This window comes from Pinus tabuliformis, chromosome 2_2 (genome assembly GCF_031772625.1).
Source record: "Pinus tabuliformis cultivar Carrire ecotype Pingquan chromosome 2_2, CPIR1, whole genome shotgun sequence".
Lineage (NCBI taxonomy): Eukaryota > Viridiplantae > Streptophyta > Pinopsida > Pinales > Pinaceae > Pinus > Pinus tabuliformis.
The window spans coordinates 546,290,848-546,305,830 of record NC_142300.1 but is presented as its reverse complement, the minus strand read 5'-3'; positions in this window follow the sequence as shown (position 1 = coordinate 546,305,830).

The following is a 14,983-nucleotide window of genomic DNA, read 5'->3' as shown; positions in this document are numbered from 1 at the left end:
ACCATTTTGGGTCGGAATTGAGAAGGGCAGTGTCAATCTGGTTGGGGTTGAATGTTTTGTTGTTGATGTGTGTTTTGGTTTTGTAGATTTGAATCAAGCATGACCATGCTTTTATTGTCATGTTTTTATTTGCTTTGCATTGGTTATGGTTTTGATTTTTTTTTGTTTTTATTTTTTTATTTTTTTGGTTGTATTCAGTTTTCCTTTTTTTTTGGTTTGATTTGTTGAAATAAAAAAGAACACTGATATATATGTACATAACAAATGAAATTAAACAATAATATGTGTTTTTATTAGGTGAATTAAATACAATTAATTAATTATATATGTAAAAAGTGTAAATATATATTGCAAAAATTGATAAACTAATTAAATTAAAAACAATCATGAAAATTTATATAACATTGAAATGCCATTTTCATTTGTATAATTGAAGTTCACACTTATTGCTTGTTGACGGTTGGTATATTAGACTATTGGCACCACTGTTTCTATGGTTTCTAGTGAAGAGAAATCATGTAGGCCATTTGAGGTATGGTTCCCAGTTAGGTGATACTCGCGTTAGGTGAGTTAATCAATCAATCAATCCTATGGTACATTGATTGGCCAACTAATTCTCATGCCACCTTTGAGTTCATAGTGGCTTTGTCAATGAGTTGGGCAACACTCCATTTTTATTTCCATTTATTTTCCCATTTTCTAGGGTGAAGGCAGTAAGAAAGTAAGCGTAAGAAGGTTTTCCCAACTTTAAGAAAAAAGTCTTTACCATTGTAGACCAACAATCTCACTTTCTACTATTACTTCTATAGTCTTATACCACAACTGATTCTATCAGGAAAGGGATATTTTGGTGCTCAACCGGAGCTAAGGAAGGGAGAGTCGAAAAAATGCCCAAGCCAAGTGAAATCCATAGAGATAAAATTCAAGGGATATTTTGGTGCTCAACGGGAGCTGAGGAAGGGAGAGTCGAAAAAATGCCCAAGCCAAGTGAAATCCATGGAGATAAAATTCAAGCTTTAGTCTGTTATGTATAGCCTTAAGTTTTACTTTAGTTATCTATTCCTACTTTCTTGAAGCTTTTTGTTATCAAACTCAATTGAAATTAATTAAATGTTGTTGGAGCCAAATTATGCCCCTTTTTGGTTCCTTTCTTCTCTTATTCTAGGGTTGTAATCAACTTTTTAGGATAGAGCCAAAAGACCAGTCGTTCTCTGCATTATTGCTTCAAATTTAGTTGTGTTAGTTTCCCATTCATCTTTTTTGCTCTCCCTGAGTTGTTGCTTCAAATTTTGTTGTGTTAGTTTTCCATTCATCTTTTTTGCTCTCAGGAGAGATATTTCAATACAATAAACCAAGGAAGGAAAACACAATGGATTGTAAATAATAAAATTTATATTGTTTTCATTTTAGGAAGACAAAACAAATATTTTATATATTATAACAAATAACATATCATTATTTCAATTTTGTGCAAGTTTTGTTTTTCTTTGAAATGGAGTTGTTTAATTTTGATGAACCAACTATTAATTCCAAGGATGGACTAATTTTTTTCATGTTCAATTACCTTTAAGATCTAAGTGGTTTAGGGGTGTTAATATTTCCAAATGTTTTGTTGGAGATGGTCAAATTAGGACAATGTTTCAATGATAAATATTCAAGTGCAATTAGATTTCCAAAAGAACTTGGAAGCATCTGCAAACTGGAAGCATTTGTCAAATATATTTCTTTGAAGTTTATTAGATTTCCAAGTGAATCAGGAAGTAAAATCATTTGTAAATAGTTTCTTAACACTAAGTATTTCAAGAAGTATTTTTAAGAAGTGTACATGACATAGTTCTTAAGGAAAACTTTTGAATAGCGCATTGCTTATGTCAATATGTACTAAGTGCTTAATTTGAACTATGGACATGGGAAACCCTGAAAGGGGGTGTCTGATAAAGAATGGTTGAGAGCACTCATATATTTCACACAAAGGTGTATGTGTAAACACACACACACTTTACATTCAGAGATTACTCTAATATATAGAGTTTCTCAGATCTAATTTATTCCTAACTTAGAAGGAGAGGTTGAGAGAATTTCTCAACCATCTCAAACCAACATCTCAAATATAGGATGTAAGCATTAACTCCAACATCTTCTCTTAATGCTTACATTACATAAATTTATTGAAATCATCCACAAACAACAAAATACATAGTCATTCTTTAATTGGTTTACAACTTATCAGTATAGACTCCATCAAGTTGCCTCATAACCCTCGTAAAGGTGTAGTCGACAAGTTGGATTCCCGAGTTCGACTCTTGAACTCCCGAATCAAGGACCTCTCGAAGTCAATTACTAAACAACGTCCCAAGCCGTCACATAACCTCATTAGAAGACCACTCCCATGTCTTCAACGAATGAGGGATTCTTCCCAAGATCCACAACTACCGTACTATCTAGACAACCATCCATGTTGAGCCTTTTCATTGAGCTATTCTAAAAAAGTTTAAGAGGTTCAAATTCTTCATTGAATTCATCATCAGAATTCAATGGATATTCATCTGTGGCTATATTTTTTGATTCTTTCCCTTTTAACAGATCACTGACACGACTTTTGCAATTCCACGTTGTATGCCCAATTTTCCTGCAATAGTAGCATTCAATTTCACTTTTGTTTGCATTTTTCTTTTTCATCCTTGTCTTTGTAAACAATGTGTTTTCTATTGGAGAGTTCTCTTCTGTATCCTCCGGTTTTAGTCTCTTTTCTTCTGCGAGAAGTGTTGCAATTGTCTCATGCAATTTTTGTGAAGACATTTGACTCAAAGTGAAGACAACATTACTATAACTTGAAGGAAGACTATTTAGTAATATTGCTTTAACATCTTCATCCTCCACCTTGGCACCTACTTCAGCTAATTGTCTTATAAGAGACATTAAATTGTTTACATGAGTGGACATAGATGTCTCGTCATTCATTTTCAGTGTAAATTATTGCAATTTTATGGAAAATTTTGCATTTGTAGCTTTTACACCAAATAGTTGAGTCAATTGTTCCCATATTTCCTTAGATGGTTTAGTGAGATCTACAAGATGTAATTGCGAATATGAAAGAGCAAGTCCAATAATGGACTTAGCTTTGTCATCTCTATTTTGTCATTCAATTAACTGTTTAGCATTTATCAATGCTACTTCTAAACCATTCACTATGCCCCACATATTTTTCTTCATTAATTACACTTGAATTTTTACTTTTCATAGAGGGAAATTTGCACCACTGAATTAGTCTAAAACCATGAACTCCATGTTCACAAGAGGGATTCAAAACATAAAATGCCTTCTAAAATTAAAATTGCCTCTCTAAAACTGAAAAGTGTTTTCCAATGGCAAGCCGCACAATTTGACTGATAAAAAAAAGTGCTTATAGGAACACTTCGCAGCATATAGTTGTATTGTACACGTGTGCATCAAATGGTGGGTTCAAACTTCAACCTCTGCATGGGCATGTTGCAGGTTTTTGATGGAATCCGAGTGGCTAACACCTTAAACCTCTCTCGCGTATCAACTTAGGCACTTTAACTATATCAAATGAGGTCATGCATTACCCGACGATGTAAGGCACTTTAGCTATATCAAATGAGGTCATGCATTACCCGACGATGTAATGGAAGATTCCAATATCAACATATTTCTTTCGCTGCGGTGAATAATTCGACCCACAAAGCTGTAAACACGATGGTCTTTCAAATGATCGAAGCACGATGGAGGTGAGTGCAGTAAAATTAAAGTTGTTCAGATAGACGATTTGCTTCACGGCTCATTCTCTACGTCTCATTCTCCTCCGATCTCACTATTCTATGCACGATGCTCCACGGCTTCGGTCAACTTACACTTCCGTTGAATAAAAAACACAGAGCTAAAAGCTTCTGCAATCACTCCCCATGTTACATAGGTTTAAAGCCTTTCGAATCAGGGTCCGATATCATGGTTGAGAGCATTCATATATTTTACACCAAGGTGTATACATTAACATACACACTTTATATTCAAAGATTACTCTAATATATAGAGTTTCTCAAATTTAATTTATTCCTAATTTAAAAAGAGAAGTTGAAAGAATTTTTCAACCATCTCAAACTAACATCTCAAATATAAGATGTAAGCTTTAACTCCAACAATGTCAATATGTACTAATTGCTTCATCTACATTATGGACATAGGAACCCCTAAAAGAGCATAGAAGTCTATGATTTTCATCTACATTATGGACATGGGAACCCGTAAAAGTGCATAGAAGTCTATGATGAATTTCGGCGAGAAAATAAAGTGTAACAACAAAGGAAAGAAAAATAAACATACTTGATATTTAATAAAAAATTACCCTTGAATTGTTTGGAAACTATCTAAGGTGCTTATTGGATAATTTCTATTTTATTGGATTTTGAATTTGCACCTTGTGATTGTTGAAAATGATTGTTTAAAACAAGTAATTTTTAATCAAAAATTTATTTTGTGATGAGTTAATTTATTATCAAAACATTATTTTGAAAAGAAAAAAATTTAAATAAAATATTTCTTTGACTAAAAGTATAAAGAGCTAAAACATCATAAAAAAAAATTGTCCCAAACACTTAAAAAAAATCCAAATTCCGACCCTAGTCATGACTCATTTCTCAAAGCTTCTCTGCACGAAGAGAAAAACGGATTAACGTGCAATTGCGTGGAATGTCGACAAAAGATCAGGCTACATATAAAGCCTTGCAATCTTGGCTTTTGGACAAAGTCCATACACTTTCCTACCCTAGAATCACAAAGATTTCCCGCTAAACGTTTCATACAACCAACTCATCCTTTACTACGAAGCACATCGCCACGTGTCTTATTAGGACACATTAAATAGTTTGGACCACTGAGCATTTATCCAACGGAGTACTATGGGAGAAGTTACGAATCCTAATACCACACGTCGGAGCTCATTCCATTCATCCAATACTTATATAATATTTCACATAAAATATTTTTTTTACAGACTTTAATAAAATATATAAAAAAAAAAACTTTTAACATCGAATAAATGTATAAAGTCAAGAAATTTAATAGATAAGTGATTACAATAAATATAGACTACCTAGGATAGGTATATTAAAAGTTAAGCTTCTCTTACTTCTTAGTGCACGGAAAATAGATTAACGTTGCTCTACATACATTCCTTTCTTTTTGGGAAATGTGATGTTAGGTGAAACTTTGGCGATCAAGAATAAGTTGAGTGAATCCTTAAAGAAGTTAGAAGAAGAAAGAGAGACATTGCTTAAAGAAAGTTAGAAGAAATAGAGAATGCTCAACATTAAATCTAATTCTTTATACCCATGTATAGTTTTTGATAGAGACTTCAAGGTAGCCAATTTTGTACTATTGTTGTAATGAGGTCATGAACCGTAAGGAAAACCTTCCAACTTTTCTCCATTTGATTGCTACCTTACCTTAATTGTATGTGTTTGATTTTCTTATATGTAGTTTTCCATCATTTTCAATAAGGCACAAAGATATGCTTTAATTTCATTATCATCATCCCCTTGGATTCGTGTTAATATTGAATAAATAGATGTAAGGCTTTGATGTTTCTTGTATGAATTTATAAACATATTTTTAACATTTCCAATAATTTTTGCCATGCATCTATGTTACAAATGTAATGCCCCCATTAGGATGAGAGCTAAAATACTAACTCATTTTTTATGTATGGGATTTATAGTTAGCATGGTAGTGTTTAATCCTTAATAGAAGGTGACATCCTTCTCTAATACAATTTTTTAAGTCAATGCTTCCACCCTATGCAACTAAGCAAATGTTGTTAACATGCTATCTCAAGGAAGAAAAAAAAAGGTGAAGCACCGAGAAGGTACCTCTATTAGGGCTATGGATGTTTGAACACTAGTGGATCACTAGTTGTGTCACCATGGTGACTCTGTTAACGATATGGTCCCATGTTGTAAGTGAGTTCCTTAAGTATGCAATTCCTTGTGTGCAATGCCATCACTAGCAACATTAAAAGTCCTAACAACAATAAACTTCACTTCAAGTCATTCACCAACACTAGCCCATTATATAGCCAAATTTTTAGTCATAACAACATCCTTCATCTCAAACTTTTAACGACATCATCAACTACAATGACATAATCTTAGTAACAAGTAATACCAACCTCACAACAATAGAAACAACCATATAATGAGACAACTACTCAAAACTTTTGTTTAGCAAAACCAATAGACTACATAACATGATGATTGTACTCAAGTACAAGGTTATGTGGCTTATTACTGACAATATACAAAAACAACTTATTCTTTAGTCACTATGCTCACAATGTAGTGGTATCAACATCAACACACACTCTAGCAAAGGGTGCTATCACTAATCCCAACCATTCATTGTTGCCAAGCAATTTACTAAAAGTAATGCAATAGATTTTCATATTCATGCACTGTTGGGTCCCTATAATACTAGTGATTACCCCATTACTATTGTAGTTATACCCCTTATTTATATTGTTGTGCCCCTATTACCCCCATATTGTTATTTCTGTGCCCCATAGAATCCCTCTATTGTTATTTTTGTGGCTTTATATTATTATTGTTAGGTCGGCTGGATTATATTGTGACTCCTTAGACTCCTATATATAGAAAGGAGGTTTTGTCATTTGTATCATCCAATAATTGTTCATTTATGTACTGTAAAGGAGGTTGCCCCCTCGAAGAGGCTAAATTCTAAGGCGCTGATCTATCTTTTCTATCTTTTCTTGAGCTGGTTTCATAACATTTGGTATCAGAGCTTTGGATTCTAGGGTTTCGCTGCTCCAAACAGGTCATCGTGGCATTTTCGCTATAACTTTTTTTTTCTGTGACGTTTCAGAAGTCGCAAAAAAACCCATTTGAGAAGAAATCGCATTGAACCTTGGGTCCGAATTTCAGAGCTTTTCGCACGATATTTGCGGAGATATGATCTGAGGAAGTTGGTCTTTTTGCAGACTCCTGAATTACATTCAAAACAGGTGACCTGGGGAAAATTGTCATAACTTTATTTTTGTGAATCAAATTGAAATTTCGTAAGAAGGTACAGAAAGAGGATGGACTTTAGTTTCTTGTATATCTTTTTCAGAACCAAATATTGAAAATTGTACACGTGCCACTTCATACAAGTTCGCTCTTCTGGAAAGGTCTATAATATGGTCATCTTGGGAGATTGTGCATAACTCTTTCTTGGAGAATCCAATTTGGATTAGACTGGTGGCATTGGAAAGAGGACACAGAGAGCTACTACAGGCCACAAATTCAAAACTAGATGATTGGAAAGTACAGAGATACATCAGAGGCAATATCAAGCTTCTACAAAGTGAAAAAAGGTGTGTAGATTTTTTTTAAATTTTTGCTTAAGCTTGGTTTGAAAATTTATTTTGAAGGAATTCAAAGGGCATAGGAGAGCATTATTATTGGTAACTGATGCCCTAAGGAAAGAAAATGCAAACACCTAGTAAGGAACCTGAAAGCTCTAGCATGACTCATGAAGAAGAGGAAGAAATGCTACATGATATATCAAAATTACAAGAACAAGTGCAACAAATGTCACGCTCACAAAAGTTAACAGAAGCTAAGATAAATGGCGTGGAAGCTAAGATGAATGGCATGGAAGCTAAGATGGACAATTTGAAGATAGATTTGAACACAAATTTGAAGACAGGCATGGCAGATTTGAAGACAGATTTGACAAATTTTCTACAAGAAATACTTACTAATGGTGAAAAGGTAGTAAAGGAAACTCATGATGAGAACAAAAGAAATGTTAATTATGATTCTATAGACGCTAATGTTGGATCGAAGAATCACCATATTCCAAAAATCGATATGAAGAAGTTTGATGGCAAGGATCCCACCACATGGATATTACAGATGGAGCAATTCTTCGATCTCAATAATGTGTAAAACGCACAAAAGGTACGTATGGCAACTGTATATTTAGAACCAAATCAGTTTGTATGGTATCAATGGCTTTGTTCTCGTAAACAATTTACCACTTGGGCAATTTTTACGGAAGAATTAATAGCACATTATGAGGATACAAAAAGCAACACTTGTTTTAGCCAATTGATAAGTCTCAAACAAAAGGGTTCAATAATGGAGCACATTGAGGAGTTCCAAAAATTGAACATAAGGGTAAAAGATTTTCCAGAGGAGCATAGGATTGATGTGTTCATAGGGTCTTTAAAGGATAATATCCAACATGATGTTCGCCTTTGGGAACCTGATTCATTAGAGAAGGCATTCAGGTTAGCAAGAAAAATGGAAATCAAACTTATGGCAACTAGGAAGCATACCACTCACAACTATAAAGACGGAAGTGTTGTTGCCCCTAGTCTTCCACAACCTACAAGGTTGACACCACAACAATTGGAAGAAAAAAGAGCAAAAGGGCTTTGTTACAATTGTGATAGCAAATATACAAAAGGTCATAAGTGTGCTGAGAAGAAATTATTCTACATAGATTGTGAAGAGGAAGAAGAAAAGGAGCAAGAAAGGTCAAAAGAAGAGGATATACTCCAGGAACAAAGCCTAGATGAAGAACAAATAAATCCGACCATATCTTGTAATGCATTGGCAAGAATTACCACTCAAACCATCAAGATAGAAGGAAAAATCAAGAAGAAAAAGGTAATAGTGTTGATTGATTCAGGAAGCACCCACAATTTTATTCATTGTAGGGTAGCAGAAGAATTGAATTGCTTCCTATATCCAGCACTAGAGTGTCAAGTGATGATTGCAAATGGAGGAACAATAAATTTCTCTGGAAAGCGCCATAATATCAAGCTATCCATGGGAGAATATGTATTGACTAGCCCAATGCTTTCCATTCCAATGGGAGGTGCTGATGTTGTACTAGGAGTCCAATGGCTACAATCCTTGGGTACAATAGCTTTTAATTTTCAAGAACTTTTCATCAAATTTTCTACGGAAGGAAAGGAAGTTGAATTAAGGGGTATTGCAGGGAAACCAGGAAAGATAATCAGCTCTAATGGCATGACAAAGCTTCTAAAAAAGTAGCAAAGAGGTGTAATTGCACAATTATGTTCGCTAGATGTTTCCACATTGGAATCATCTATTTCTCCAGATCTCCAAAAAGTCTTGGACAATCATTCCAAGGTATTTGAGACTCCCAAAGGTCTCCCACCTATGCGTGATCATGATCATGCTATTCATCTGATTCCAGGAAGTGTTCCTCCAAACATCAGGCCGTACAGATATCCCTATGCCCAAAAAAGTGAAATTTAACGTATGGTTGCAGAAATGCTAGAGGCTGGTATAATTCAACCGAGTCAAAGTTCTTTCTCAGCTCCAGTAGTATTGGTGCACAAGAAGGATGGATCATGGCGCATGTGTGCGGATTATAGGGAGCTCAACAAGCTCACTATTAAAGATAAGTTCCCCATTCCTGTCATTGATGAATTACTGGATGAATTGCATGGATCAATTTACTTCACCAGGTTGGATCTTCGTTCGGGATATCATCAAATCAGAATGAAGATTGAAGACATTCCGAAAACGGCATTTAGAACTCATGAAGGTCATTATGAATTTTTGGTCATGCCTTTTGGCCTTACCAATGCACCTTCAACTTTTCAAGGTTTGATGAATTCAATTTTCAAACCATTCCTTAGAAAATTTGTGTTAGTATTTTTTGATGATATACTAATCTATAGCAAGTCTTGGAAGGATCATGTTGAACATGTTGACAGGGTGCTACAACTATTGGAGGATAAACAATTATATGCAAAAAGATCCAAATGTTTCTTTGGAGTCCAGGAGGTGGAATATTTGGGTCATATTGTATCTCATGAAGGAGTTAAGGTAGACCCTAGCAAAATTAAAGCCATTAAGGAATGGAAAATCCCCACATCCATAAAACATCTGCGAGGATTTCTTGGGTTGACAGGGTATTATCGCAAGTTTGCTAAGAATTATGGGAGAATAGCAGCACCTCTAACAACATTATTGAAGAAAGATTCATTTTCATGGACTCCGGAAGCAACAAAGGCCTTTGAACATCTTAAAGAAGCAATGTGCCAAGCACCGGTCTTAGCTACACCGAACTTCACAAAAACCTTTATTGTGGAATGTGATGCTTCAGGAAATGGAATTGGTGCTGTTCTAATGCAAGATGAAAGACCCATTTCTTTTGAAAGTCGTCCAATCAAGGGAAAGTTTTTAAGCAAAGCTATTTATGAGAAGGAAATGTTGGCAATACTCCATGCACTTAAGAAATGGCGACCCTACCTAATGGGAAGACACTTCAAGGTAAAAACGGATCATGATAGCCTTAAATACTTTTTAGAACAAAGATTATCCTTTGAAGAGCAACAAAAGTGGGTCACAAAGATGTTGGGTTATGGCTTTGAAATCATCTACAAAAAAGGGAAGCAAAATGTGGTGGCAGATGCACTCTCAAGAAAGGATGAGGATGTGGAAGCATTGTTGTGTGCCATTTCTATTATCCAACCAGATTGGATAAATGAAGCAAGGGAGGAATGGAAGAATGACGAAGAAGTGTGGGCACTTATTCGAAAGCTACAACAATATTCCAGTACTTCTGATACATTTAGCTGGCAAAATGATTCGTTATGGTACAAAGATCGCTTATACCTCTGTAATAATTCCCAGCTAAAACAAAAGATTCTTATGGAATTGCACACTTCTCCCTTAGGAGGGCACTCAGGATTTTAAAAACTTACCACAGGGTTAAGAAAGAATTTTTTTGGGATGGCCTTAAATCAGATATTCAAAAGTTTGTGCCGGAATGTTTGGTTTGCCAACAAAATAAAGTTGAAACAATTAAGACACCGGGTCTATTACAACCTTTATCCATTCGAAGCCAATGTTGGGAGGAGGTTTCAATGGATTTTATCATAGGTTTACCCAAGTCTGAGGGAAAGAGTGTCATCATGGTGGTAGTTGACAGACTTACCAAGTATGCACACTTTTGTGCATTATCACATCCATTTAAAGCCAGTACAGTTTCTACTGCACTTATGGGAATAGTTCAAAAGCTACATGGAAACCCAAAGATTATTGTAAGTGACAGAGATCCCATTTTCACGGGAAATTTTTGGACAGAATTATTTTCTTGTCTTGGTACTCAGTTAGCTCATATCTCATCTTATCATCCTCAATCTGATGGGAAAACTGAGATAGTAAACAAATGTTTGGAAGGATATCTTCGTTGCTTTGTATCTGATAAACAAACACAATGGGTCAAATGGTTGCCTCTGGCTGAATGGTGGTATAACACTTCCTTCCATACAGCAACAAAAATGACCCCATTTATGGCACTTTATGGGTATCAACCACCATCCATCACATCATATTTAAGAGAAAATTCTAAGGTTCAGGCAGTGGAACATCACATCGAACATCAACAACAAGTCCTCCAACTCTTAAAGGATAACCTCGTGTTGGCACAAAATAGAATGAAACAACAGGCAGATCGACATCGCAGTGAAAGAAGTTTTGATGTAGGTGATTGGGTATTCCTACGGCTAGAACCATATAAGCAAATGTCCCTAAAGCAAGCTAAGAAGGATAATAAATTATCACCAAAGTATTATGGTCCTTACAAGGTGTTGCAAAAGATTGGTACTATGGCATACAAATTGGAGCTTCCTGCAGCTTCTCGATTGCACCCAGTTTTCCATGTTTCATGTTTAAAGAAGGTTATAGGCGACAAGCTCCCAATTCAAACAATATTGCCAGAACTTGACGAGGAAGGAAAAATTATATTGGAACCGGAAGCAGTCGCAGAAACAAGAACTCGACAGCTACGAAATCGATCAATTTCAGAGTATCTTATCAAGTGGAAGAACTTATCGGCTGAAGATTCCACATGGGAGGATGAGAATTTTATGCAGAAGTATCCAGAACTACTCAAGCGTTGAGGACAACACTTTTTTGAAGGAGAGGGGCATATTGGGTCCCTATAATACTAGTGATTACCCCATTACTATTGTAGTTATACCGCTTATTTATATTGTTGTGCCCCATATTGTTATTTTTCTGCCCCATAGAATCCCTCTATTGTTATTTTTGTGGCTTTATATTATTATTGTTAGGTCGGCTGGATTATATTGTGACTCCTTAGACTCCTATATATAGAAAGGAGGTTTTGTCATCTGTATCATCCAATAATTGTTCATTTATGTAATGTAAAGGAGGTTGGCCCCTCGAAGAGGCTAAATTCTAAGGCACTGATCTATCTTTTCTTGAGCTGGTTTCATAACATGCACTTGAACAAATTTATCATGGTTGCAGTTGTCATACTAGTCGGCTATAACTTTTTATATGTATTAAATTTTGTAACAACATTGTTTGAGGAAGATAAACTTCCTAAATTATTTTTTAAACTTGTTATGTTTGCATTTCTTCAATAGCTTTTCTTATGCGAGGTTCCAAAAGCTTAAACTTGGACCATAGTGAGGGGAAATCCCACTAATCATTTGATCCAACTTTAGATCCTTGGTTGCAATATTTTAAGATATATGATAAGAGGAAGTCAAGCTTTTTGGATGCTTCTAAAATCATGCATCAAACAAGCCATGTCGGAAATTTTGTTATAATGTTTTTTCTAAGAGGTTCCAAAAGCTGAGACTTGGATCATAGTGATGGGAGATATCGTTGATCATTTGGTCCAAGTTTTATATTTTTGGTTGTGATATTTTATGAGTTATGATTAGAGAAATTCAAGCTTCCTGGATACTCCTAAAATCATGCATCAAACAAGTCATGTTGGAATTTCACTATAACTTTTCTTCCCGGAGGTTCTAGAAGTTGAAACTTGGATCATAGTGAGGGATAAATCTCGCATATCATCTTGTACAACTTTCATATCTTGGGTCATGCTATTTTAGGATATATGATTATAGGAATTAAAACTTCTTAGATATTCCTAAAATCATGCATCAGATAGGTCAGGTTGGTATTTCTACTATAATTTTTTATTTTGGAGGTTCCAGAGGCTTAAACTTGGATCATAGCGAGGGAACTAATCATCTGTTTCAATTTTCAGAACTTGCACTGCTATAATTTAGGATATATGCCTTGAGGAAGTTGTTATATTAGTTTGCATGCAAGTGTTTGAAGAAATTCCTAAATGGTTTAATGATTCATTGCATACAAACTATTTGATGAAATTCGCCAATGAAAATGTTGTTTTGTGTATAGGATAGTATTTATGTACGTTAGAAATATTCTATGATAATATTGTTGTAGTTGGTCTATGTATATTTGTATGCAAAGCATTTGAAGAAATGTATCAAAGGTGTTTTATTACAATTTGCATACAAATTATTTGATAAAATACCCCAAAGACATAAATCAAAATTTGCACGATTCAGTGGTATATTTTCAATTAGTACATTACAAGTGGAATAAGAGCAATGTTTCTTATTTGATTTCATACAAAATGTTTGACAAAATGTCTACAAGAAAAAATCTACTTAATTGGTTGTATACAAAGTATTTGAAAAAAGGTCTACATGTAAAATATTGACAAAATGTATCAAAGATGAAAATCAATTTTTTTCAAGTGTGGCTAGGATAAATTTAGTAGGGGTATGCAAAAAAGTGGTATCATAGCTTACTATTAAGCTCGTAAAGAAGAAAAAAAAATGGATACCTAATATCCTTAATTGAGCATTAAGGCACCAAGTATGTGATAGGATCGATATGGATCTCGGTAATACATCAACAAGGATGTCAACAAAAGATTGGACCAAGATGAATTGAAAGGAAAAGATAACAATTTAATTATGTCGCCCAGATTTAGTATTACTAAATTTTTTGGGGGAGGCTATAATAAAGGCTTCGTGGGACAAGATAGGGGCTTTGTATTAGTCTAAATCCCTGGTGAACAAATTGTTATTGCGGAAGAAGTTGTATAACATAAGGATAAAGGATGGATACTCAATGACAGAGCGTTTGAATGCATTTAATACTATAGTAAGTCAACTATTATCTATTGATATTAATATTTCAAAATAATATAAGTGCATGAGTTTTTTATGTTCTCTAATAGGCTCGTGGGATAGTCTGGTTGTTGCCATAGGTAATAGTGCAACTAATTTAAAGTACAATGAAATAGTCTCATCCTTGTTACTAAAGGAGATGAGATCAAAAGACATGGAAAGCCATAATGAAGATGCCTTATCTATAAGAGGATGCTCCCAGAATAGAAAAAAAAAAATAAGTCCTCGAGTGGGAGATTTAAATCTAGAGGAAGATCTAAATCTTCAGAAAAGTTCGTAAAGGTATGTTGGAGATGTGGAAAATAAGGGAACTACAAGAAAGATTGTAAATCTAAAATTTCTGAGAAAGGGAATGGATATGAATATGCTCCTTATAGAAAAGCAAAATCATCGCCATATGAAAGAGGGGATGTGTACTTGGCTTCTTGAAGTACGCATGTAGATCATGTGGCATGGTTCATTGAATCAGGTGCACCCTTTCATATGTTTCCTCACATAGAGTGGTTTTATGAGTATGAAATATTTTATGGAGGTGATGGTTTCTTAGGAGATGGCTCGATGGATAGAATCATACAGTGAGAAAAATTCAAGTTTAATTTCATGGGTCGAAGGATTAGACACTCCCTATTGTCCTACAAATCCCAGGATTAGCGAGAAATTTGATTTTTGTAAGCAAGATGGGAGATGTAGGTGTAAAAACAATATTTGAAAATGATACCAATATGATGGTTCAAGGAGCAACACTATTGTTGAGGGGAGTTCTGATTGGAACTTTGTATAAGTTTTTTCGAAGCTTTGTTAGTGATGGGTGCAATAGTTCCGTTGTTCTTGAGTGTAGAGCAAAAAAAAGGAAAAACTCTTGCAGCTTATGGAGAAGAGACTATGTCGCGGAATCAAAGACTGTGACATATCATAGAAAAGGGCTTTTGAGTACTA